We start from the raw sequence: 26488 nt of genomic DNA on the forward strand, positions 1-26488 counted from the left end.
GCTGACTACCTTGTAATTTCTAGGCTTCATGATCTTAAGATGAAAGCTTCCGTTTCATGTTGTCTTCCTTGCAGAGCTGGGTTCTTTCCAGTGAAGCTGAGACTATTATGACTTAACTCTACCCTGATGTAGTAGTGTATCTCAAAGCAAGTGATCACCAAAGCATGTGAGGACTTATCCTGAGTCTTAACACATCAGCATTTCTAGAGGAGCAGCCCAGGCAAACCAACGTGACCCTCAACCCGAATCTTGAGTGGCTTCTCTTCTCATTGCCCACAGAGTCCAGCTAGGACCCAGACTTTCTACAATCCTCCTACCCAACCTCCTTATCTACCACTCCCTGCCACACTGTACCTTTATTTGGTCACTGAACCCCTGCTTATTCCATTCTGTCAACCTGCATCTCATTCTCCTCCCATCATTTTTGCTTGTCAGTGTCCTGCCTGACCTCCTGGGCCAACCATGAAGCTTTCTCTGGTACCCCTTTCTACTCCATCGTACTTTGATCATGCCTCTCTTGGTGCCCATATGTCACTGTGTTTTATAGTATATGACTAGTCTGTGCACCGATTACCCCAGCTAGATCATGGTCTCCCTGAAAGAGGGATCTTAGTCATCTCCGGTGATATACCAGTAAATGTTTGACAACTGGTTCTGTTGAGTGGGGAGCTGTGCCTTGATTTGTAGTGTCTGAAAATTCTCATATTGTAAATAGTCCCACCATTGTTGATTTTCAGCTAATAAAATGACATGACTGAATGTGGAGTTGGGAAGAGACTCACCTAAGCAGCTCTTGAGACCCCATATGACAGGCTCTCCAGCACACCACCGTCTGAGCATCCACAGCTGTCAGAATGGCATCTTACACACATCAGGCACTCCTTTTGTGCTTGCTAATTGATGGGCAGATAGATTGGCAGACAGGTTATAGGCTTTAGCAGTGGTCCAAAGATGAGGTGGGGAGGCCCTGGACTAAGAGTGGAGCAATGGTGTTGAAGAAAAAGTGTTGATGACCTTGTAAAGTTTTTAATTACAATTATTAGACAGCTTAGATACAGATTGGGAAGAGTGAAGCCAAGTCTTAAGGTATGAGAGCCTTGGACCTTACTCAGATGGAGTGGGGGAGTGGGAAGCTTAAAAATTTGATTTTGAACACACTGAATTTGAGCTAGTAGACTTCCATGTGAAGATATGCAGAATCTTGGAAATGTGGAATAAACTTCAGGGGCAAAAACCAGGCTGGAAATAAAAATTCTCAATGTCATTTGTTTGTTTTTATTTGAGAAAAATCCAGAAACAAATGAGAATAGAAAGAGGAAGGTAGAGACCAAATATTTGACGTTTTTCATTTTAAACATGTCAAAATTATCTCTAGCTTTTTAAAGCTCAATATTTACAACAAGTGATTCAAAATTCAGGAATACTGAATGCCAGTGATTTATCACTTATGATGAAATAAAAATATCCCAACACAGAAATGTTTAAGTGAAATAAACTGGTATGTTTTTAATAATTGTTTCATTCTCTAATAAAAAAATGGAAAAATCCTCAAATTGTCTACAGGTTAGGAAAAGGTAGTTTCTATTTCACTGACTTTAGAAATGTTTCCATTACTTTTTATTTATTTATTTTTTATTTTTTCCAAGGCAGAAGAATTTTTCTTAGTACAGAACAAAATGGAGTCTCCCATGTCTACTTCTTTCTACACAGATACAGCAACAATCTGATTTCTCTTTCCTTTCCCCACACTTCCCCCTTCCACTCGACAAAACCGCCATCGTCATCATGGCCCGTTCTCAATAAGCTGCTGGGTACACCTCCCAGACGGGGCGGCCGGGCAGAGGCACCCCCCACCTCCCTCCTGGACGGGGCGGCTGGCCGGGCGGGGGCTGTCCCCCACATCCTGTAGGGGGCGGCTGCCGGGTGGAGACGCTCCTCACTTCCAAGATGGGGTGGCTGCCGGGCGGAGGGGCTCCTCACTTCTCAGACGGGGCGGCCGGGCAGAGACGCTCCTCACCTCCCAGACGCGGTGGTGGTCGGGCAGAGACACTCCTCAGTTCCCAGACGGGGTCGCGGCCGGGCAGAGGTGCTCCTCACATCCCAGACGGGGCAGCGGGGCAGAGGCGCTCCCCACATCTCAGACGATGGGCGGCCGGGCAGAGACCCTCCTCACTTCCTAGACGGGATGGCGGCCGGGAAGAGGCGCTCCTCACTTCCCAGACTGGGCGGCTGGGCAGAGGGGCTCCTCACATCCCAGACGATGGGCAGCCAGGCAGAGACGCTCCTCGCTTCCCAGACGGGGTGGCGGCCAGGCAGAGGCTGCAATCTCGGCACTTTAGGAGGCCAGGGCAGGCGGCTGGGAGGTGGAGGTTGTAGCGAGCCGAGATCACACCACTGCCCTCCAGCCTGGGCAACATTGAGCACTGAGTGAGCGAGACTCGGTCTGCAATCCCGGCACCTCGGGAGGCCGAGGCTAGCAGATCACTCGCGGTTAGGAGCTGGAGACCAGCCCGGCCAACATGGCGAAACCCTGTCTCCACCAAAAAAATACGAAAACCAGTCAGGCGTGGCGGCGTGCGCCTACAGTCCCAGGCACTCAGCAGGCTGAAGCAGGAGAATCAGGCAGGGAGGTTGCAGTGAGCCGAGATGGCGGCACTACAGTCCAGCCTCCACTCGGCATCAGAGGGAGACCATGGAGAGAGAGGGAGAGGGAGAGGGAGACCGTGAGGAGAGGGGAGAGGAGAGAGAGGGAGAGGGAGAGGGAGACCGTGGGGAGAGGGGAGAGGGGAGAGGGGAGAGGGGAGAGGGGAGAGGGGAGAGGGGAGAGGGATCCATTACTTTTTAAAATAAAGCAATACATTGTTTCTTGATGTAACCACAAAATTAGTGCTAAGTCAGTGTGACACAAACAAATGAAATGTGAATGAACCCTTCCTCATACCATATTCAAAAGTCAATTCCAGATGGATTGAAAACCTAAACATTGGCCGGGCATGGTGGCTCATGCCTGTAATCCCAGCACTTTCAGGTGGGCGGATCACTTAAGGCCAGGAGTTTGAGACCAGCCTGGGCAACGTGGCAAAACCTTGTCTCTACCAAAAAATTAGCTGGATGTGGTGGTGCACAACTGTAGTTCTACCTATTCAGGAGGCTGAGGTGGGAGGATCACCTGAGCCTGGGAGGCAGAGGTTGTAGTGAGCCGAGATCGCGCCACTGCACTCCAGCCTGGATGACAGAGACCCTGTCTCACAAAAAAAAAAAAAAACAAAAAAAACTAAACATGAGGCTGGGCACAGCGGCTTGCGCCTGTAATACCAGCACTTTGGGAGGCTGAGGCGGGAGGATTGCTTGAGCACAGGAGTTTCAGACCAGCCTGGGCAATATAGCAAGTCCCCTATCTCTACAAAAAACATTTTTTTAAATAGCTGGGCATGGTGGCTCATGCCTGTAATCCCAGCACTTTGAGGGGCTGATGTGGGGGTTAAGGGGTTGGCTTGAGCCCAGGAGGTTGAGGCTGCAACGAGCCGTGATCACACCACTTTACTCCAGCCTGGCCAACAAAGCGCAAGACTCTATCTCAAAAACAAAAACAAAAACAAACAAAAAAACCTGAACATGAAAGGCTAAGGTGGGAATATAACATAGGAAGATAACTTTATAACCCAGGAACAGGAAAGAGTTCTTAAACAGGACACAGAGTGCTGCCAACAAGGGAAAAGATTGATAGACTGTATTTAAGAACAACTGTTTATCAAAATACGTTAATAAGGTGAAAAGGCAAAAGAGCGGAATATAACTGAGGATACACACACCATTGAATCTATTCAATACACAGGACTATCCAGAAGAAAAATGGACGATAAATTTGAACAATTCACAAAACAAATCCAACTGGCCAATAAATATGAAGTGATACTCAACCCATTAGGATATAGGGAAATGCAAGTTCGAACCTCAATGAGATACCATTACTCACATATCAGAATTTCTAAAGTGTTTCAATTTTTGTAACTTCAAGTGTTGTTGAAGATGGGAAACTGCACTGTACAATGGTACTATAACTTTGGAAGAGTTCAGCCTTATCTCTGCCGAAGTTGAGGTTAGGCTTTCTCTATCACCCAGCACTTCCAACAGCAGGCTGTGCGCGTGGACAGGAGGATTCTGGCAAGGAATGTTCGCAGCAGCACTATTTGTAATAGCTAAAACCTGGAAACAACCTAAATGCCCATTAATAGTCAAATGGATTTTTTTTTAAACTGTGGCATATTCATACAGTGAAAAACTACTGCTGCATAAAACCACAGATTAACAACAGATTTGAACAAATGAAGACATACTACAGAGGGAAGAAAAGAACAAGGACATGATCACCGTAAGGGTCAAGAAAGTGATCATCTTTAGAAGGGAGCTGGGACCCAGGAGGGACAGGTTGGCTTCTGGGCTGTAGGCAATGTTCTCTGAGTGACTGGTTGCACAGGTGTTCACGTTGTAAAAAGTCATGAAGCTGCACATTTATTTTGTTTACACATACAACATAACTTATGTTGTATGTTCTTATATGTTCGATTCACAACAAAAAATGTTTTAAAATAATCTGAAATATTAGATCACTGCTTATTTTTAAATATATGGCATATACCCCTTGAAAAGAGCGTTCTCATTGTGAGGACTTTAGAGGAATTCATTTTCTTGAGAAACAAAATTTGGTTAATGAGTGTTTCTCATTAATAATCTATACATCAGGATTAAGAGCTGATTTTATTAAGGTCTACCCTACCAAAATCTTTCCCATAATAATCCAAAATAAGACGTTTTCCTATTTCCCTATAAATTCCTTTGCATGAGACATTTGTTTATTAAAACACTTAAAATTGTGTTTGGGATAAACCACCTAAAGTGGTTTGTTCTGAAAAAAAAAAAAAAGCCTTTTAAGAACTTGGGTCTTTTTGTTGTGGTCATTTAAAATCAGTATTTTAGACACTCCACTCGCTCTCAGTGTAGAGAGAATGTATTCGATTGCGTGTTGGAACTACGTGTAGACAAAACGATAGCGGTTAAAGCTTGCGGCTCAGAGCCCACCTGGCCGCGCTGCTGGGAAACGGACGGAGCGGCGCTTCAATCAGAGGTGAAGGTGCAGCGGCCGCTTAGCTGGCTTTGGTCCATCACTTCTGGGGACTTCAGATTCTCAAAATCTTAAATTCTAGACCCCACAGGAATGCAAATCTGCCCACCTTTTCCCACATAACTCTACCGTCGCTCAAACTCTTCCTGGTACCAGCGGGGAAGCGGAGGAGACCCAGGCAGGGGCCCGCGCTCGCTCGGCTGCAGCCCGACTCCCCTGCGCTCCCGGCCCAGGGCCGCGTCCTGACGGGGAGGTGCGCTGCGCCCGGGCGCCCCCGAGTGGAGGGGGAGGGAAGGAGGGAGCCGGCGGCGGGCGGGGCGGGGCGGGGCGCGGTGACAGCGCGAGCCGGGCCCGCCCCTGGCTCCCACCCCCGGAGCCCACAGCGCCCGCCCGCCCGCGGCCGCCCGGGAGCTCGTCCAGCCCCGCGCTGCGCTCGCCCGCCCGCTGCCCGCCGGAGCACCGCGGCCTCCGCCCGCGTCCATCTGCCCGCCGCCCGCGCCTGTTCCGCCGCCCGCGTCCGCGCCGGCCCCACCGCTCTGCGTCCGGGTAAGCCCCCACCCCGCCTGGGGTCCCTCTCGCGCTCGCGGGGCTCCCTGCCCCCGCTCCGGGGCCTCAGCCATATCTGGGCAAAATATTCAGCTGTCGCCGCCGCCGCCAAGAGGGACTGAGCGTGGCTCCCTCTATAAATAGCTGCCGCCTTGGGTTGCCTCTGGGGCTAGGGAGCCCAGGTCTCGGGGTCCCGAGCCCGGCGCTCCCGTCCCCGCCTTCCCGCGCGCGCAGCCCTGGCCAGGGCGCCCTCCGCTCTGGACCTCGGCACCGCGTCTGTGAACGCGAGAAGGACCCGGGGTTCTGGAGGAGACGGCGCCCCGGGCTGGGGTCCTGGCGGAGGGGCGCCCCCGCCGCCCGCAGGACTCCAGCACGGCGGGGCTCTGAGCCCGCGGGGTGCTCAGCTGGGTACAGGTGCCAGCCGGAGCTGGGCTCGGGGGCGCGGCCTCTTCTCCGCCTGCAAGAGTCTGGGGGTGGGAGTGGGGGCGTAAGGGCTCGACTGGACGTGGAGCCCAGGTTCGAGCTGAGAGTGTTTGGGGCAGGAGAAGTTTCCCAAATTGCGAGAGACAAGGTTTAAAGCACCACGACACACTCTACGCGGCCAAGTGGAGCTGGAAAGAGCTTGGAGGCGGGAGCCCCAGGTTGTCGCCGGTTCTCGGCATGGCCTTGGCAATCCCCTTCTTGTTTCTGGATCTCAGTCTCCCATTTGTAGGGGCGAGGTTTGGTAGCCGCGATGGAGCTGGGAGCCCAAGCCCTGAGAGCTGCAGGGCGCGCTCTTGGCCGCCTGCGCTCCCCCCACCTGTTCACCCTCTCCGGGCCTGGGACGCTGGGGTCCCAGCCGCGCACATGCGGAGAGGCTGCAGAAATCGGAGACTGGCTGCCCCAGACTCGATCGTATCCTGGGACTCACTAAGGCCGTCGGATATCCTAAGCCGTACAACCCTAGGAAGTGCACTTTTGGGGTGCCTATGGGCATCTGTCTGCTGCGTAGCCGGCAAAGCAGCCTGTGAGCCACGCAGCTTCAGATGCGATGAGCTGGGCAGGGGCAGTGGTTCCAGTACAGCCGCTCTCTGGCCACAGTTTCCCGGTCTATATCGGGCCTATGATGCGTCCTCCAACCTGCGCAGCGCCGCCCCCTCCTACACCCTTCACCCACCGCTACTCTTACAGACCCTGTCTCCAGCCCTCGCCCTACGCCCTCAGACTCTCGGAGAAGACCTGGCCCAAGCTCCTCCGTGTCTGAATCGCAGAACCAGACCCTGAACCCAGGTGCTGGGCCCTCAGCGTGAGAACCCCTAGGGCCCCCACCCCATCTTTCTTCCAGAGGTGACTGCCATTTTGTCCTCCGTGCAGGGCCGCAGAGCCCCCTGCTCAAGGTCACACAGGGCCGGTCACGCCAGAAGATCTGCAGTCTCCCAGCCTTTCCCATCTCTTTCCGCACCCTTCCCACTGCTCAGGCAGGTCCGGGAGCTCTGGGAGCACCCGATCAATGCCCCCTCTTCTTGAATCTGCTGCTGTTCTGGACTTTACCTTGTCTGGACAATAGCGCCCTCATCCTGAAGTTTCCTTTTTGCTTCTACTTTACTTTCTGTTATGTGTTTTTTTCTAAAGCCATCTCAAAGACTTACAGAAAAAAGAATTAACGGGAAATGGAGTCAGATAATAAAGTTTCCATCAGTTAGAGCCACACAACCAACAGGCAGAGTGAAAACAAGAATACTGTCACTTTGGTGTATTATCTTTAATGAGCTAGTCTTACAAACCCGTGTTTTAGAGAGTCATTGACCCTTGAGTTCCTCCAAGCCTAAGATGAAAGCCAGTGTCCTCTAAAAATAGCCTCCGCCCCACCTTATCAGGGTCTCACACCTTCTCCCTCCTTCAGGGTAGGGCGTTTTCTTGCAGCTCAGCAAAAACAGAAAACACAAAGTAGGTGTGGCAGCTCTGAGCAATGGGAGGTGGACTGGCCTGGAGGTTAGGATATCTGGCTCCAGCCCCAACTCTGCCACCCACTCAGAGGAACCTTGAGCAATGAGGGGGCAGACAAGGTGGTCTCTAGTGGACCTGGAGTGGAGAGGGCTTAGAGTCTCCCTTGGAAGCCTTTCTAGCATGACCCATCCTGTAAGGAGGAGCTGGGGAAGGAGTGAGAGACAGTGGCTTTCCCAGGTGCCAAGGGAGGACAGAGGTGGGCAGTGTCACTTGCTGCGGAGAGACAGGAGTAGGGGGATGAGGACTGGGAAAGGACCATCAGGATTGGCAGGGATCATGAGTGACTTAGACCAGGGCATTGCAGAAGGCTCAAAAAATGAGATCTGCCAGTGACCAAGCCTGTCTGAGCCTCGTTTTCTCCTCATACAATGGAGACAACAATAGCCCCATTTCATAGGGGCTGCTTGTGAGAATTAAGTGAGATGATTCAGGGCAAGCCCTCAGCCCAGAGCCTGATATTGCAATGATAGTATTTGTTGTGGTGAGGGGGAAAGGCAGGAGCTAACAGGAGCTGAAGAAGTTCTCCACTTCTTCAGGCTGTAGGCTGAAGAAGGCTCTCCACAGAGCCAGCAACTCTTTCTAAAAGCTTGGATGAGAAAGGAAGGGAGAGGGAAGGTAGCAGGAACTGAGGACAAGGAACAGAAGGGAGGCAGGCATTCTAGGATAAAGAGTATGGCAAGAAGTGATAAGAACCCAGGAGAGGGGAGAGAGTTAAAGGAGAATCTAAAAGGTGTGCCCATAATGAGGATTGGGGACCTTCCTTAGTGACTTGCAGAATGTCACAGACTCTGCAGGTGGCTTTCATCCCCTGGAATGAGCAAAAAAAGGTAAAATGAAGCAGATCCTGGCTCAGACCCCTATGTCTCTGGCAGACCAGTATCTGCGATGGAGGATGGTGATGGGCTGTGAAGAGTGTTTTGACCCTGCTCCGGGGCCTCATGACTTTGGCTTATTTATTTCTGAAATGACATCATCTATCGATGACTCCTGCTGAGCCCGGTCGTAATGGCCTTTTCCAGTCAATGTTTTGACTTTTCAGTCTTACTAATGGACCAGCCAGGCTGCCAGCATTTCTAAAGAGGCCTGTTCACTTTTCCCTTAAAGCCAGAACACCAGATACATCAATTATTGGGCTGCTAGGAGCCATTATCAGTTTAAAACCACAGGCCTGTTTCTATGGAAAAGCATGAACCAGATAGTACAATTCCGGGCCATTTCCTCTCTTTTGTTTTGTTTTGTAAAATCTTTCTTTGGCTAATCATGATAGAACCTAATTCTCTTTGCTCTTAATGAGAGAATGAGCTCATTGGAGTCAACTTAGGACACGGTCTGGGAGGTTTTCTTTCGTGTTAGGTGTTGCTGGGTCTTTGTCTGATCTGAAAAACTAAATAAACTCAAGCATGCCTTTTGTTTCTCCTTCTCTTATGTCCTTTTGGTTTTCTTTCAGAGAAAAAAATGATTTGTGAAAGGGTTGGACATTACCATCTGTGAGGAGGAAAGAGGGAGGGAGAGGGAGACAAGGGCTTGCGTCCATCCACGCATGTCCATCCCTGTCTCAGTTCATGTTCTCAGGGGCCCCAGCCTCAGGCCCCACTCACTCTGGGGCTTCAAGGGTGGTGACCCCAGGGCCGTTTCTAGCGATGATTCTGGAGGGTGATGAGTTGTGACCACTGCGTTGTTGCTCTCCATGCCCAAAGGAATGAAGGAAAGCAGAACTGCCTCTGGGCATCCTTCAGCCTCCTTCATAGACTCATCGCTGCTGCCCATCGCTTTGCTGTTGGTGCCTTGGTGCCACTCCTACCCCTATTCTCTTTCCACCGCACACTCTCACAGTCTCATTCACTCCCACGACTCCAGTCACCTCACAACTCCCTAATTCTTGCATCAAGCTGGACTGTGCTCCTCATCTATAGACATCTCTGCCTCCTGATTCCTTTCTCTTCACCACCCCATTCATTTGCCCACCAAGTCCTGTCAATGCTACCTTCCTTAATTTCTCTTACATCCATTTCTATCACCACATCCACTACCCCAGTAAGGACTTCCTCTCTCCCCTAAGCTGCTCTCAGAGCCTCTTAAAGGTATTTCTGCCTCAAGTCATTCCTTCTTCCATGCTGCTCTTAAAAGATCTTCACCTGCGTCAATTGTCTCCCTTCAGGGACTCCCCATTTCCTAAGGGATAAAGACCAGATTCCTTAGCCTCTAAGACCGGGCCTCAAGCTACTTCTCCAAAATCATCTCTAGGCACTCCTCCAAATTCTCTTTACCTTCTGGCCATGGCAAAAGCATGCTGTGCCTTCATGCCTCCCTGCCTTTCCCCTGCTGTTCTTTCGGCCTTCAGTGCTGTTCTCCCTCTTCTCAGTCTGTGAACTTGTAATCACCCTTAAAAGCAAAGTTCTTCATTGATTTACCTGTACCCCCACAGCCCCCTGTGCCAACTCAGAGCACCAGCCAGAGTGTGTTCTAAATGGAACCACCCAATGATGTATCTCTGTCTCTGGCTAGACTAAAAGCTCCCTGAGGACGAGGTTTCTGACTCATTTATTTCTGCTTCCCCATGTGCAGCTCAGAGCTTAATGTGTGACATAGTACAGGCACTTCAGGTTCTAATAAATGGCTGACCACCGAATGAATGAATGAATGCATGAAATAAATGAATGAAGGCTCTGTGATAACCAGGACAGTCACACAACACCAACCAGCATTTACAGCATGTTCTCCTACCCGACCAAATCATCAGCTCTATGAGGGCAGAGACCACACCTATTCTGCTCCCCACTGCCAGCTCTCCAGCTCCTATCATCCCCATCATGATATGTAGCTAGTGTGAATCCAAGAGCTCATTTGAAATTCACAGTAACCCCATGAGGGAGGAACAGCAAGTGTTGTTACCTACCTTTTGTAATGGGACAGTGAACCCTAGTAGGAATTGTCCCAGGTCATCCAATTCCAGAAAACTGAAGTGCTCTCCAGGGTTTGACAAACTTGAGAAATGAGTCTTCTTGTTTTATATCCATGCTTCTCTAACTTTAATGTGCATTGAAATTACTTGGGATCTTTTCAGAAATGCAGATTCTGGTTCAGTAGGTATGAGATGGGGCTTGAGAGTCTGAGTTTCTAAAAAGCTCCTTGCTTCTAATAAGCTCTAATAAGTTGATTAGAAAATAAACTTAATAATTCCTAATAAGCTCTAATAAACATCTAGTCAGGTGGTGTTGATTAGTATCTACAAACCACCACATTTTGAACACCAAGGTGAGTGCTAGTTACCACAAAGCTTCCTCCTGGCCATTGCATTAAGATAGTGGATTTTTAAATCTACAAATGAATTCATTTGTGCCTTGGATCAAAATCAAGGGCTCTTTCTGGTCAGCAAACTTCTTGCAAGTTTGGATCTATGAGCACAAGATGGGTGCCTGGCCAGTGCTGGGATGGGAACCGGAGACACCTGAGACCCTGAGACATCAAAACCACTCAGAAGTGTGCAAAGTGAAGGTAAGAGAGAGGGAGACGTGAGGACAGACTTCCTCCATGCAAACCAAGAGAGATTTAAAAATTCAGAATGGATAGCAACATTGCACGCATTTGCTTATTATGGTTTTACATTGTATTCCACTTACAGCATTAAAAAGGCTTGAGATGGCTTAAAAAATAAACTACATGACTAATGCAACTAGTAAGAACAGAAATTCTAGAAAGACAGGCAGAAACCCTGAAGATTAAGATCACGAAACTCCTGGAGAATCTGATTAGAGCTTATGAATTCTTGCTCCACAAAAATGAATATATTCATATACACAACAATTTGCATATCATTTCAGTGGGTGTGTGATTCCCCTGAAGCCTATTCGAAAGTCCGGGTTAAGAGCACCCGATACAGAGAATAAAGAGAGAAAATTATGCCAGCACCCTGGCTGAAGATGACAACTGTATTTGGACACTCAAACTGGCTCTGAGATGACTCATGGCAGCCAAGGGGAAAGGGGGGGACAAGATGAATGGGAGGACTCTTGGTGTCTGATAGTAGAAGGAAGAACATCAATCAGTCTTTCAGGAGAGGGAACTATTTTCTTAGCCCCAATCCTCAGTATATTGTCAAGACAGGCCACTAGACAGAGGGCATAGTGGTTAGGGCGGACTCCGGATCAGTCTGCACAAGGCCAGGGAACCTAGGAGCAATGAAGGGCAGACTCAAATCCTTCATTAGTCCTCTGGGGGGGCTTAAATAGCAATTGACACATAATGAAACACAATCTATCTTCCTGATTCACACACACACACACACACACACACACACACACACACACACACACACACACACACAGACTCTGGAGACCACCTTGCTGGATTCAAATCCAAGGTCTACTAGTTACTGGCTCTGTAGTCTCAGGTAACTTTTAACATTTCTTTCTTTCTTTTTTTTTTTTTTTTTTTTTTGAGACAGAGTCTCGCTCTGTCACCCAGGCTGGAGGGCAGTGGGGCGATCTCAGCTCACTGCAACCTCCGCCTCCCAGGTTCAAGCAATTCTCCTGTCTCAGCCTCCCGAGTAGCTAGGACTACAGGTGCACACCACCACACCTGGCAAATTTTTGTATTTTTTAGTAGAGATGGGGTTTTGCCATGTTGGTCAGGCTGGTCTCGAACTCCTGACCTCAGGTGATCCACCCACCTCGGCCTCCCACAGTGCTAGAATTACAGGTGTGAGCCACCGCACCCAGCCAACTTTTAACATTTCTGTGCCTAGTGTCCCCATCTATAAACTGGGGTTGTTGTGGGGATGAAATTAGTTCTTATATGAAAAATGCTTAAGACGTGCCTGGGATATTATGTAAGCGTGAGCTGTTATATTATGGGAAGGTGGCAGCATGGAGTACTGGTAATGAGTACTGATTGCCTGCCTGGATGTAGATCCTGGGTCTACCACTTATTAGCTTTGTGACCTTGGTCAGTGTACTTACTGGGTTAAACAGGGTCCCCCCCAAAAGTCATGCCCACCTAGCACCCCAGAATGTGACCTTTCTCTGGAAATATGGTCTTTACAAATGTAATTAATGAAGTTAAAATGAGGTCACACTGGATTAGGATAGGTCCTAACTACCCTATGACTGGTGTCTTAAGAAGAAGAGTGGACACACGCCCTTAAAAAGGCTTGAGATGGCTTAAAATAAACCTATATAGGCAGCATAACTAGTAAGAACAGATGATGATGGAGTCAGAGATTGGAGTGATGTGGCTGCAAACCAAGGACTGTCAGGGATGGCCAGCAGACACCAGAAGGTAGGAATGAGGCATGGAACAGATTCCCTGTCAAAGCCTCCAGACGGGATCAACCCTGCTGACACCTCGATTTTGGACTTCTGGTCCTCTGAACTGAGACAGAGTAAATCTCTGTTGTTTTAAGCCATCCAGTTTGTGGTCATTTATTATGGCAGCCCTATAAAACTAACATAGTCTGCACTTCTTCATCTGTAAAATGGGGATAATAAAAGTATCTGCTTCACAATTATTAAGACTGCAAGAAATAATCCATGTAAAGAGCTTAGCATTGTGCCTGGTATGCAGTAAGAACAAAACAAAGCTTCTATTATAAGGTACAGTGACAAGTGGCCAACAGTAGCCTCAAGGATGGTGTTAATAGTAGTCTGTTGTATGTCTCTAATTTATTTACTCAATGTCTTATTGAATTTTTATGCCGTTTTGGGGGTTTTGGGTTTTTCTTCGCTAATAGAGGTTTTTGTTTTTTTTTTTTTTTTTTTTTAGACAAGGTCTCACTCTTTCACCCAGGCTGGAGTGCAGTGGCTCACTGCAACCTCCACCTTCTGGGCTCAAGTGGTCCTCCCCCAAACCCCAGAAGCTGGGACCACAGGTGCATGCCACCATGCCCAGCTAATTCTTTGTATTTTTAGGCGAGACGGGGTTTCACCACGTTGCCCAGGCTGGTCTTGAACTGAAAAAGGGTATACCAATGTAACTTCTCTTCTGTGTGAGGACACTGGTCTCCCCACATCTTGTCAACACTGGGAATTCTCAGACTTTTAAATCTCTGTCAATCTGATAGAACTGATATCTCATTCCACAATTTGCTTTTTTATAATTATAAGTGAGTTTTGTTATTATTTATATGTGTATTAGCCATTAGTATTTCCTTTTGTGTGAACTGTCTACTCCTTTCCTCTTTCCACATTTTCTGGCCTGTTCTGTTTTTTTATTGGAGGAACTCTTTGTCTATTAAACAAATCAGCCTTTTGTTTAATATGAAGCAAATATATTTTCCCCCAGCTTGCCATTTGCTTTTTGGTATTGTTCATATTAATTTTCATATTGGTTTTTTGGAAAATACAAAAACATGTTTCATAAAGCTCTATCTTACATTAACACCTGCTATGAGGCTACGTGATGAAGTTCATGTTTGTAAAATGGAGAATGAGGATAGGAATGAATTCCACAAGCTTTCCTACAAGTTAGCTTTTTTTTTTTTTTTGACACTGAGTCTCACTCTGTTGCCCAGGCAAGAGTGCAGTGACACAATCTCGGCTCACTGCAACCTCCACTGCCCAGGTTCAAGCGATTCTTTTGCCTCATCCTCCCGAGTAGCTGGAATTACAGGTGCCCACCACCACGCCCGCCTAATTTTTGTATTTTTAGTAGAGACGGGGTTTCACCATGTTGGCCAGGCTGGTCTCGAACTCCTGACCTCAGGGGATCCACCCACGTCAGCCTCCCAAAGTGCTGGGATTACAGGCGTGAGCCACAACACCCGGTCTACAGGTTAGCTTTTATTCTACCAGTGCTTTTGACTTATGGCTATCAAAGCTAATAATAATGCTAGGCATTTATTCATTCATTCATTCATTCAACGAGTATGTCTTCAGCACTGGACAGGTGCAGGGCTTTGTGAAGGACCATGGGAGACAGAGATGTTTGTCCTCAGGTAGCTTTTAGTCTTGTGGGAGCAGGGGTGCCTGAAGATAATGCAATAACTCCCAAAGAACTCTGATGGCCTCTCTTGTTTGTACTACAATCGTTGGCTTCCTAGAACTCTCTTCTGCTGGTGTGGAGGAAAATGAAATGGAAGGGGCAGAGCGTGGGGAGAGCTAAGTGTGGCCTGAACCAGAAAAGTTGCAGAGACGTAGGAGGAGTGGAGTGCAGCGCAGCATGGTTTGAGGGCAGGTGGGCAGGCCAGCTGAGACAGGGAGATGTCTTCAGACTCTTTTCCTGGAATCCTGTTGCTTACAGATGATTGCTGTGGTGACTCAGACACCATGATGACCCCAAGAGATGCAAAATGAAAACATGCACCCGCGCGTGCACACACACACACAGACACACACACACACACACACGCACAGGCTTTTCCAATTTAAACCACTTGACAACTTTGACGTTTAGAGCATCGAGCATGGCTCATTGTGTTCTGGGATGAAGCTCATAGCAACTGCAGAAAGTGATGGAGTCAAACACTATGTTTAGTGTGTTTGTTTTTTTAGAAGGTACTTTCCCATATGACTAAGAGAATGAAATCAGCCAGTGAAAATAACTGCAAATGAGCCAGAAAACAAGTCTGTTAACAATAGCTGGTCTCTAAGTCCCCATCCTCCTCCATTCAGGGGCTCCACACACATCTGTCATAATAGAACTAGGCCTTAAAGGGCCTTAAATACTGTATTGTCAACTCCCCAACAACCACCATCAATCAAGACATCAACCCTCTCTGGAAGACCTCATCTAGGGCTCTGCCATCGCTGCTCACAGCCTATAGAGACAGGTGCTCACTACTTCCCAGCTTAGCCCAGTGTACCCCTGGGCAGTTTTTGTTTGTTTGCTTGTTTGTTTGTTTGTTTGTTTTTTGAGTCTCATTCTGTCACCCAGGCTGGAGTACAGTGGTGCAAACAGGACTCACTGCAGCTTCTTCCTCCTGGGCTAAAGCAATCCTCCCACTTCAGCCTCCTGAGTAGCTGGGACTACAGGAGTGTGCCATCACACCTAGCTAATTTTTAAATTGTTTGTAGAGACAAGGTCTCACCGTGTTGCCCAGGCTGGTTTCAAACTCCTGGCCTCAAGCGATCCGCCTGCCTCTGCCTCCGAAAGTGCTGGGATTACCGGTGTGAGTCACTGTGCCCAGCTGGCCCTCGGGCAGTTTTTATTGTTAGAAAGTTCCTTGTGCTGATCAGAAATCTACTTCCTGGTAATTTCAATAAATCTATGTCTTCTGCCCTCTGGGGAGCCACAGACCTCTTCTGTTCCCTCTTCCCCAGGTGAGCCCAGTAGAGGTTTGGAGAGTGTGACCATGTGCCTCCTGGTCCTTCAACTGTTCTTCATATGACACCTTGTTCACCTTCTCTGGACTCAGCACCACTCAAAAGAGAAGGCCTAATTCACAGCAGAGGTCATCCCCATGTCCAGAAGGCATATGAAATGTGCTCAGCATCATTAGTCGTCAGGGAAATGCACAATGAGTTCCCACTACCTGCCCACCAGAATGGCTAACAGGAAGGTGCTGACAGTACCAAGTGTTGACAAGGTTGTGGAGCAGCTGGAACTATCATACATTGTTGGTAGAAATGTAAAATTGTAAAATTACTTTGGAAAACCAACAATATCTACTGAAACTAAACATATGCCCACTCTATGACCTAGCAATTCCACTCCTGGGTACACACCCAAAAGAAGGAAGTGCTTATTTCTACCAAAAGACATATTCATAGCACTGTTTATAATTACCAAATACTGGAAATAACCTAAATGACCATTAAAAGTAGAGTAAATAAATAAATTATGGTATATTTCAGATAATGGAATACTACACATCAATGAGAAAGAACAAACTGTTACTACACACAATAGCACAGGTGAATCTCACAGATACAATGTTGAATGAAAGAAACCAGATGCAAAAAAAAAACCCCAAAAAACACATCCACTATATGTTTCCATACAATGTTCAGAATGCCAAAACTAATCTACAGTCTTAAAGGTCAGAATAGTACTATAAATATATTATTTTATATATATTATAAATAGTTACTTTTGAGGGAGATTGACTAGGAGGGAGTTTGAGGAAGTTTTCTTGGGGGCTGGAAACGTTTAGTATCTTCATTTGAATGTCTACATAGGTATATAAATGTGGGAAAATTACATGAGTTGTATACTTAAGCCTTGCACACTTGACTGTATATAGCCAGTGTCTTGTTTAAAAAAGATAATTACCAGCCACCCCCCACAAAAGAGTGTGGCCCAGAGTTGAGCTCCAGCATAAAGCCAAGCAAGACTGTCATTGCCCTTACTTTGGCACTACACTTTTATTACAGCAGCTAAGGTCTCACCATGGCTTTGGGGATGAGCACCTCGAACTGTTGATTTATGCTGGGTCTACAGTCACCGGAGAGCCCCACATCTTTCTCATGGCTGCTCAGCCACGTCCACTCATCCGGTGCTTGCAGGCTGCAGGCTGGGTCTGAAGGAAGGTGAAGGAAACCGGTTATCGAGCTGTATCATCCCTTCTCTCATGTCCCCTTTACAGTACCCCTTGGGAGAACATTCAGTCCATGTCCTGCTCTCACTTTGCAGAAGAAACCCCGAATCTCAGAGGCACAAAGTGGTATGCCTGAGGCTGCCCAGTCAGCTAGAGCCAGGGGCAGGGATTTCAGCCCCGGTTTGCATGACCCCTAGTTCAAGCTCTCATCTTTAATCAGGCTGACCCAAGATGAGGCCTCACCTGTAAAGGAAACTAAGGGCCCAGGGCATCTGTTCTGCTCCAGGGGTGATGGATGAAGAGAGGACGGGTGTGACATTATCCCAGGATCTCTGTGTGAGTCTTATCTCCCCATGTTAATTATAAGCGTCTGAGAGCTAGGACTTCTTATTAATTTCTGTCTCTCCCAAAAAGACCCAGCATGCCCTCCCCATAGTGGGTACCCAGTAAATACTCACCCAGTGAATTAGGTTGTAGAAATAGGTTGTAGAAACTGAGATCCAGAGAAGTACAGCAATTTGCTCAAGGTCATATGGCAGGTCCTCAACTAAAGTCAGGACTTGTAACCAGGCCCCCTGACTTCTATGGCAATGCTCCTTCTGCCATTGCACAGTGGCCCTAGTGTCCTCTAGACCCCGGGACTAGAAATTTCAATGGATTGGAAGACACTAGGGAGGAAAAGGACCTTCACATGTAAGCCAAGGCTGAGTCTGGCCCTGGGGCCTTCAGAGCATGTGCCCTGGGGCTAAGGCTGGAAACAGGTTATACACCTGTGCAGTTGCACAGAGCCCTGCTTTCAGAGGGACACTGTGCTTGGGGGAATGTTCTGCAGTCACTGTCTTAAATTTTTTTTTTTTTTTTGAGACAGAGTCTCACTCTGTTGTCCAGGCTGGAGCACAGCAGCACGATCTTGGCTCACAGCAACCTGTGTCTCCCAGGTTCAAGTGATTCTCCTGCCTCAGCCTCCCGAGTAGCTTGGATTACAGGTGCCCGCCACCACACCTGGCTAATGTTTTTTTTTGGGGGGGGGGGGTTGTGTTTTCTTTTTTTTTCTTTTTCTTTTTTTTTTTTTTTTGTATTTTTAGTAGAGACAGGGTTTCACCATGTTGGCCAGGCTAGTCTTGAACTCTTGACCTCAAGTGGTCCATCCACCTTGGCCTCCTAAAGTGTTGGGATACAGGCATGAACCACCGCACCTGGCCGAAATTCTTAATAATTTTATCTTTGAATTTATATTTTTAAGTGAAGTTCCAATGGAGTATGTGCCAGGGCTCAGAACCTCAGCTTGCATGAGGTCCCACCTCTTGTTGCCTCACTGCTTCCTGCGGATGGGTTTTTGGACTAGAGCTCCCTCGCCCCTGGCACCCTCTGGTTCCATTCAGCCTCCCACTTCCCACTCCTGCTGGGCTGCCAGTGAGGCCACCTGGTGTATTCAGCTGGAAAGTCTGCAGGGCAAGCCTTTCATCCACTGCTCATACAGGTACCTAATGTCCTGGCACAGGGGTTGTAATACCGTTGGGAATTGCCCATGATATTGCAGTCGCTGTGCCAGGACATTAGGTAATCTGAATTAGAAGTGGACGAAAGGATTGTGTTGCGGCAGCAGCCAGGACCAGGACACTCGCTACCTGGATCGGGGGCAGACAAGAAGATTGTGTTGGGCCAGTGACCCGTGGGAAGGGGAAATTCCTGGCATGACTTCCTGGCCCTCCCCTAGGGCAGGATGTGTCGGTCCTGGGTGTGATAAGAGAAAGAAATTGGCAGCCAGTGGGCTTCTTGTGCAGTATACGGCCACCTATGTGGATCACGGTATTAATAATAAATAAAAAACACCATGACAGTCTGGGCATGGTGGTTCACACCTGTAATCCCAGCAGTTTGGGAGGCTGAGGCAAGAGGATTGACTGAGCCCAGGAGTTTGAAACCAGCCTGGTCAACATAGTGAGACCCTGTCTCTACCAAAAGTTTGTAAACTAAAACAAAAATGAAAAAAAAAAAAACCACCATGCCAGATCAAGAGAGAGACCATGGGAGAAACGAAGAGCTTTATATTTTGATACTTTGTTTTGTTTTTGTTTTGAGACAGGGTCTCAATCTGTTATCCAGGCTGGAGTGCAATGGCATGATCTTGGCTCACTGCAACTCCTGCCTCCCAGGCTCAAGCAATCCTCCCACCTCAGCCTCCCAAGTAGCTGGGACTACAGGCACGCACCACCATGCCTAGCTAATTTTTCTATCTTTTGTAGAGACAGGGTTTTGCCATGTTGCCCAGGCTGTTCTCGAACTCCTGAGCTCAAGCAATCCATCCACCTCAGCCTCCCAAAATGCTGGGATTACAGGCATGAGCCACCACGCTCAGCCTATTTTGGTACCTTTAATGGCACTTTTGTCTTGCCTTTTGAGCAAAGGGTCCTACTGTTTTACTTTGCACTGAACCCAACAAATTACGTAGCCAGTCCTGCCTGGGTGCATCTTTCAGCAAGGCAGAGTGAGAAGCCTCAGCTATTTTACACAGGGGATCCTTAGGGGAAGCGGGATGGTTTGGAATCAAGACACTGGTGACTGAGAGAGCTCAGCCCTCTCAGTTCAGCTCTCTCCCTCTCCCTGTTTCTCCTCGGCTCTCTTCTATCTGGAACCCATCACAGGTGACAACACGCCCCCGGGGACATGAAACTGCAAGCATAAAAGTAGTTATATTTTTATGAGCTGCAAAGGTCTCTGCACATCGGAGGAGTGGTTATTGGCATAATTATTGCACCACCTTTTATGACCCTGATATCAGCCTTAAAAACTAAGGAAGCTAAGCCCCCCCTCAAACTTCCATTACTTTTTGTCTACTCCTTCCACACCTTACCCTACCCCTGCCCACCCAGTCGATTGCTGGTTGACTTTCTTCCCCTGCCGGTCACTGGCCTGAGATAGGATTCAGTTTTCCACCCTCGCCCAGGGGTCTGTATCCCTGACTGACAATTCAGTTCAATCTGCAGTAACTTCACCTTCACTCTGAGCCAGGCAGGGGCTGGGCGCTGAGATGTGCAGATGTCAGATGTGATCTTGCCCGGCTCAACCTGGGAACACAGAGAGATGTGGGGAGTCCTAGTCTCCTCCGCTAGGCAGGGGCAGCGCTGCTTCCTTAGAGCTTCCTACAGAGGTGTGGGAGCAGAGGGGGGCATTATCCCAACCAGGGGTGCCGGGAGCCTGTGTGGAGAGGTGCGCTTTAAAGACATGCTCTCTATCCATCCATGGGAAGCAGTTGGAGCTTAGGAGTTGGAGCTTGGGAAGCAGTTGGAGTTTTCAGCTTGGGAGTAGCATGAGGACTGATTTTCACCAAGATCATTTGGAGGCTGAGTTGAGTGAGGATAGGAAGGAGGGAGAACTGAGGCAGGGGACTAGTTTGGAGACCACTGCACTCACTGAGATCATAAGAGGCAGTGCCGTGAGAAGGGAGAGGAGGGACAGATCCAAGGATGTTAAAGAGACAGGATTCCAGTCACAAAGAGACAACACAGCATGACTCCAGTCATCGGTGGCCCCCGGAGTAGTCCAATTCACATAGACAGAAAGGAGAATGCGGTTGCCAGGGGCTGGGGGGAGGAGAGAAAGGGGAGTTAGTGTTTAATAGGGACAGAGTTTTTAGTCTGAGAAAATGAAAAAGTTCTGGAGATGGATAGTGACGGTTGCGCAACAACAGGAATGTACTTAATGCCGCAGAACTGTGCAACTAAAAATGGTTAAAATGGTAAATTTTATGTTTTGTGTATTTTACCACAATTTGAAAAGCAACTATAACAACAAAAAGATAATGGGCCTGTGGGGGTGGGGAGGAGAGGCCAGACATGGTGGCTCACATGTATAATCCCAGCACTTTGGGAGGCTGAAGACGGAGGATTGCTTGAGGCCAGGGGTTCGAGGCCAGGGGTTCAAGGCCAGCCTGGGCAACACAGCAAGACCTCATCTCTACAAAAAAATTTTTTTTAAATTAGCTGGGCATGGTGATGCACCCCTGTAGTCCCAGCTACTCGAGAGGCTGAGGAGGGAGGATTGCTTGAGCCTGGGAGCTGGAGGCTGCAATGAGCTATGATTATATCACTACACTCCAGCATGGGTGATGGAGAAAAAAAAAAAAAGTTTAAAAAAAGAGAAAGAGCTTTGTCAGGCTCAGGCTGGCCCTGAGCTGGAGAGTGGCCTGGGAAGTCTATGCTGACCCCAAGGGTCTGGCCTGGGTGACTGACAGGCAGAAGAGGAGCTGCAAACCAGGCCAGGGGAGGGTGGTGGTGCCGAAGCCGGACACGCATGCAGAGTTGGGCATGTGGGGCCTGAGGACTCCAGGGGGAGGTACCCAGAAGGGAGCAGGGGCTCAGGAAGGGGTCTGGGCTGGATAGACACCATCTGAGTGTCCTCAGCTTATCACAGGTAGCAGGCCCCACATGGGAGAAGATGAGAACCAGCCAGGGAGAACGTGAGAAGAGGGCAGAGCCCAGAGAAACAGGTGGGCCAAGAATAATGCGTCATCAAGGAGACCTGGGAGGATTCAGAAAGGAAGCAGGGAAACCAGGAGAGTTTCGCTGCAAGGAGTGGGAGCTCATTAAGGTCCCTTAGGACAGCGAGTGGGCGTGGCCAGATGGGTGGGCCTGGACAGGCTCATGGGAGGACAGGGGGCTCATGGGAAACAGGCTGAGCCGTACCATCCAGGCTTGAGGGAGGGGGGCCTGGGCGTTGTTGGGTCTTGTGTGCTCTGTCTCTCATGGGCAGCACAAGCTGTCCCTCAGGACTCCACTCCCTTGCCCATTCTCATCCCCCATCGCCTCAGCTTCCACACGTCTGCCATGGGCCCCCCAGCTTCTCTTCACCACAGCTGCCCCAACACCTGCCCCATCTTCTCCTCCTGTCCCAGTTCCATGTTATTATGGGTTGGATTGTGTCCCCAAAAAAGCTGCACCTGTGAATGTGACCTGTGAATGTGATAAGGTCCTTAGGGAAGCCCTAATCCAATATGACTGCTGTCCTCAGAAAAAGGGGAAATTTGGATCCAGACATGTGCAGAGGGTAGACACTGCGAAGAAAAAAACAGGGAAAGGAGCCTCTGCCGGCCAAGGAACACCTGAGGCCAACAGAGCAGCTGGGAACAGATTCGTCCTCAGAGTGAGCCAGCCCTGCTGACCCTTGATTTCTGACTTCTGCCTCCAGAACTGAGAGCCAACACACTTCTGTTGTTTCTGTCACTTGGTTTGTGGGGCTTTGATGGGGACATCCCCAGGAAACAAATACAAATGCTAAGAAATGAATGAGCTAAGAACTCCTCTTTTACCCAACTCCTCTTTTTGTTTTTTTCTTTGTCTTGGGCCACCTTGGGACCTTGTCACTGGCCTTCCAATCAATTGGCTACCCTTGAGCCAGGCACCCCTCTGCCCAGTCATCTGAGAGTGGAGGGGTGACCCGTGATATGAAGCATGGCTGCCCTGAGAGGTGCCCCTTAAAGGGTGCAGGGGAGTAGCGGGGAGACAGCTCTCTCAGGAGGGACAGGGGACATTGCAGGTGCTCTTGCATCCCTGCAGCCGAGGGAAGAGAGATTCCAGAAAGGGAGGTAGATGGCATTGTCTTGGGATACAGAATTTAGTGTAGAGGGAACCTGACATAAAATCCCTTTGGCCAAAGTGTCTTCCGGAAGACAGGGACAAATCCACAAATATCTGGGGCATAAAGGATGGACTTTCTAAGTCAACCTTGCCTTCCCATCCTCAAGATGTTCACTGTGGCTGAAATAACAAGTCAGTATAACTGGAAAATATTTATTTGAACCTGTGACTCAGCTCTTCCTGAGCTCAAGGAAGTGCAGTCCATAAATCAAGATGATGCCGCGTAAGTGCCTCCTCTGGAGTGTTCCCACATGGGCGGGCAATGCTGGAGAAGCCATTAGCAGAAGTGACTGGACCGGCTGCCCGTGAAAGATTTAAAAGAGCCTTGTGTACTCCAGGAGCTGCTCCTTCTCGGAGCTTTCATTTCTGAGGCTTTCCTGATGGATGGCCTCAGCCTTTGACTCCCTCATTTTTACTGTCCAACCTGCCGAGTGCTACTTCCTGGCACAGCTTGTAAATTCTCTTTTCTCATATTTAACGGAGGCTTAAGGCTTCTGCCATAGAGAAGCGGGGTGGCCGGATATGCTGTAAGTGTAAAATAGACACCAGATTTGGAAGACTTGAGTTTGCCAAGGTGTTTTAAATATATTTACCTGTCCTTTTATTGCTCTCACCAACTCTTGCTCAGGGTCACCAGGAGCTGCTGCAGGTGGGCCCTGCTGGGAGCCCCAGTGGCTTCATCACCCCCTTCCTGCCCATCCCTCCCCTCTCAGACTTTCAGTCCCTCCAGATCTGGTCCAATCTTGCCATGGTAAAGATGGGAAAACAGAGCATCTTAGAAGATAAGGGATTTGCCCAGGATTCCAAGTACCCTAGACCAGGACCCAGAGGTGCTCATTCGCCATTCCTCAGGTGACACCACTGGGCCAGGCACAGGGCAAGGCACTGGGAACACGAAGACACATAGAACACGGGTCCTCTCCTGAGGGACCTCAGAGCCTGACGACAGCATGGCTCGGGGAAAGGAGGTGGAGACTCCAGCAGCGACAGCCTCATAATAATGGCTAATATCTGTGAAGCCAGTTAACTGCACCAGTCAACCCCAGGCTACAGCCTCATCTGCTTGCTACCCCATGATCCTCACAATACCTTATGGGGGCGAGTACGGTTAGCCTCTCACTATGCAGACCAAGAAACCCAGTCCAGGGATTTTCCGCTTTTTATTTGAACCACGGAATCCTTTCTTCAAGTGAAATTTTATATGGAACCCAAATAAATACATCAGGTAAAATCAGGAGTGAGTCCCCCTCACTTATCCCTAACCCTTTGCGGGGCCCTGGAGGCACTTTCTCAGAGCCTGAGATCTCCTGTTGGCATAGTTTAAAAACCAGCCAGGTCAGTCAATGCTTTCATTTTTCAGAGGAGGGAAGGAACTTAGCAAGGGTCACCCAGGGAATCACTGTCACAATTAACACTCCAACCACAAGTCCTATGAAGCTCAGGCCTGTGCTCCATCCCTGACACCTCTTCTCTTAGGAAACAGAGGCCTTTTATTAGCAGCTATAAAATACAATCTCTTCCAAGCCATATTTTAAGACCGAGTTTGCAGTGGGCTCTCTGAACACACGGTTTTCGCCTCCCTCCCACCCTGTCTCTTCCCTACCTCCAGTTCTCCCATTTCCTCAACCACAGGAGAATACTGCTTCGTAGCAACCGTCCTTGTGAGCCAAGTCGATGAGTGTGGCTTGAAACTGACAGCTTCATAGTTTACCTTAGAGTTTTTGGTTCTTCTCAGTTTATTTCATGTTGTGCCTCATCACTCCGTAATATTCACAGGACTCTTGACGTTAGAAAGGGCTTTTTAAATCCGGTGAAATAGGATTTTAGATATCAATAGCACCTTGGGGTGTGTACATGGTGCATTAACTTTCCTGGGTGCAGTAAGAGGAGACTTCTTTAGGAAATTTCATGATTTGCACCCCTCAGGGTGGCATCTCTAGGGGAGGCCTAGTGCCCCACCACATATCCCTCCTTCAGCAGTCCTCATAGTTGGCACCTCCTTTCCTTTCTGGCTCTTTTCCCAGCCCCTTTTCCCCAAGCTGGCTTTGATAAAGGATTTCTTTCTCCCCTGCTCCCTCGGCCTGGCTGGTCCATTCTCCAGGGTCTGTCCATGACTCTTTTTCTAAGTCTTTTACTATAAAGCATCTAGAAAATGAGGCAGCTGGAAGAGGTAACAAGTATGAGACACTCCCAGGGTTCCCAACCTGTCTGATGTTCCCCAGAAGTGTGTCCCAGCTGGTCCTGTCCTTGTGTCCCTTCTTGTGTGGTTCTGATGTGACCCAGAGGTGAGGCAAAAAGCATGTTTTCCAAACTTGGTTTTGTGAGATTCCATTTCCGGGTGCAGTTTTTCAGAGACGTGCTTTTACGATAAAAAAGACTGGGGGAATTCTGCTTGCAACCTATTCCTCTTGGAGACTCCATTGTATACCCACATACCAACATTTTTGAACAAGTCCTGCAGTCCAGAGTCCTAGGGAACTTCATGTAACCCAAAACCCGTTTGAGCACCAAAAGCTTGTGTCTGCAGCCCCTCTAAGAGATGCTAGTTTTAAGGCAGTTCTGGACATCTCTGTGAGTTGGTTCTGGAAGACTCCAAGCCCTTCATTGGAGTCCCTCTTGGCCCCAGCACAGAGATCATGGATCCTCTCCCCATCTTGGCTTCACTTAGGAAAAGCCAAATTAGGCTGTTTTCTGAGGGCCTTCAGGAAGGTTTTTTCATCGATACCAGAGCACTGTCAGCTGTGCTTTCTTTGGAAGTAATAGAAATGGATCAAGTGATGGGGGGCCATTTATGGTCTGAGCATTGCATTCTTGGGGCCTGATCAAAGAGGATGTTAGGCCAAGCTGAGCCATTCTGAGAGAAAAGCATGGCACTGGGGTTTCTGTATTTGGGAAGCAAGTCCTTCTTATCAAGCCAGCTGTCATATACTTGGATTTCTCCTGCAAATAGGCCGACACACGCACAGGCTTACACTGATAAAATGTGCTCTCTGCTTTCTGAGACAGAGACTTTTTCTGTTAGCTTAGTGAACTTTGGTTTTCATTTATTTTAGATGACTTTAATTATTTTTCATTAACAACTATTCCCAGGTTTTGGATCGATTGGTTGACTGTCCTTTCCTAGTTTTCATTTTTCTCTACTTTAGAAAATTCCATCATCATTTCACAGATGAGCCACGGGTGGGTTGGTTGGTTGGCTTGCATTGAGGTCTAAATACGTACGTTGCTGTGAAGAAGGTCATATCTGTTACATAAGTTTGCCTGGGCTGCTGGAACACAGTTCCACACACAGCGTGGCTTAAATAACAGAAACGTACTGTCACACAGTGTTGGAGGCTAGAAGTCTGAGATCAAGGTGTCGGCAGGGTGGGTTCCTTCTGGGGCTGGCTTCTGGTGGCTTGCTCTCAATCTTTGGCATTCCTTGGCTTGTAGTAGCATCACCCCAATCTCTGCCTTCATCGTCACATGATATTCTCTTAGTGTGCTATATCTGTGTCCAAATTTCCCGTTTATAAGGATCCCAGGTAAAATATATTGGATTAGGGGCCCACTCTATCCAGTAAGACCTTGTCTAAACTTAACTACTTACATCTGCAATGACCGTATTTCCAGGTAAGGTCACATTCTAACTTGCAATGTGTTGCTAGGTTACTGAGATACTAGGGGTTAGAACTTCAACATATGAACTTTTATTTGTATTTTATTTATTTATTTACTTTTTTGAGA

General features: G+C 48.4%; 1 protein-coding gene across 2 annotated transcripts in view; it reads left to right on the forward strand.

The window, feature by feature from the left end:
- Positions 1-5498: 5498 nt before the first annotated feature.
- Positions 5499-26488, forward strand: part of TMOD1 (tropomodulin 1) — a 95871-nt gene continuing 74881 nt past the window's right edge. The window contains exon 1 of one of the 2 annotated variants that reach the window (XM_055350025.2): positions 5499-5668. The gene's annotated coding sequence lies outside the window, so the exon portion shown is untranslated. The remainder of the gene's footprint in view (positions 5669-26488) is intronic. The other variant, XM_031014874.3, reaches the window with a different exon arrangement.

This window comes from Gorilla gorilla, chromosome 13 (assembly GCF_029281585.2).
Source record: "Gorilla gorilla gorilla isolate KB3781 chromosome 13, NHGRI_mGorGor1-v2.1_pri, whole genome shotgun sequence".
NCBI lineage: Eukaryota > Metazoa > Chordata > Mammalia > Primates > Hominidae > Gorilla > Gorilla gorilla.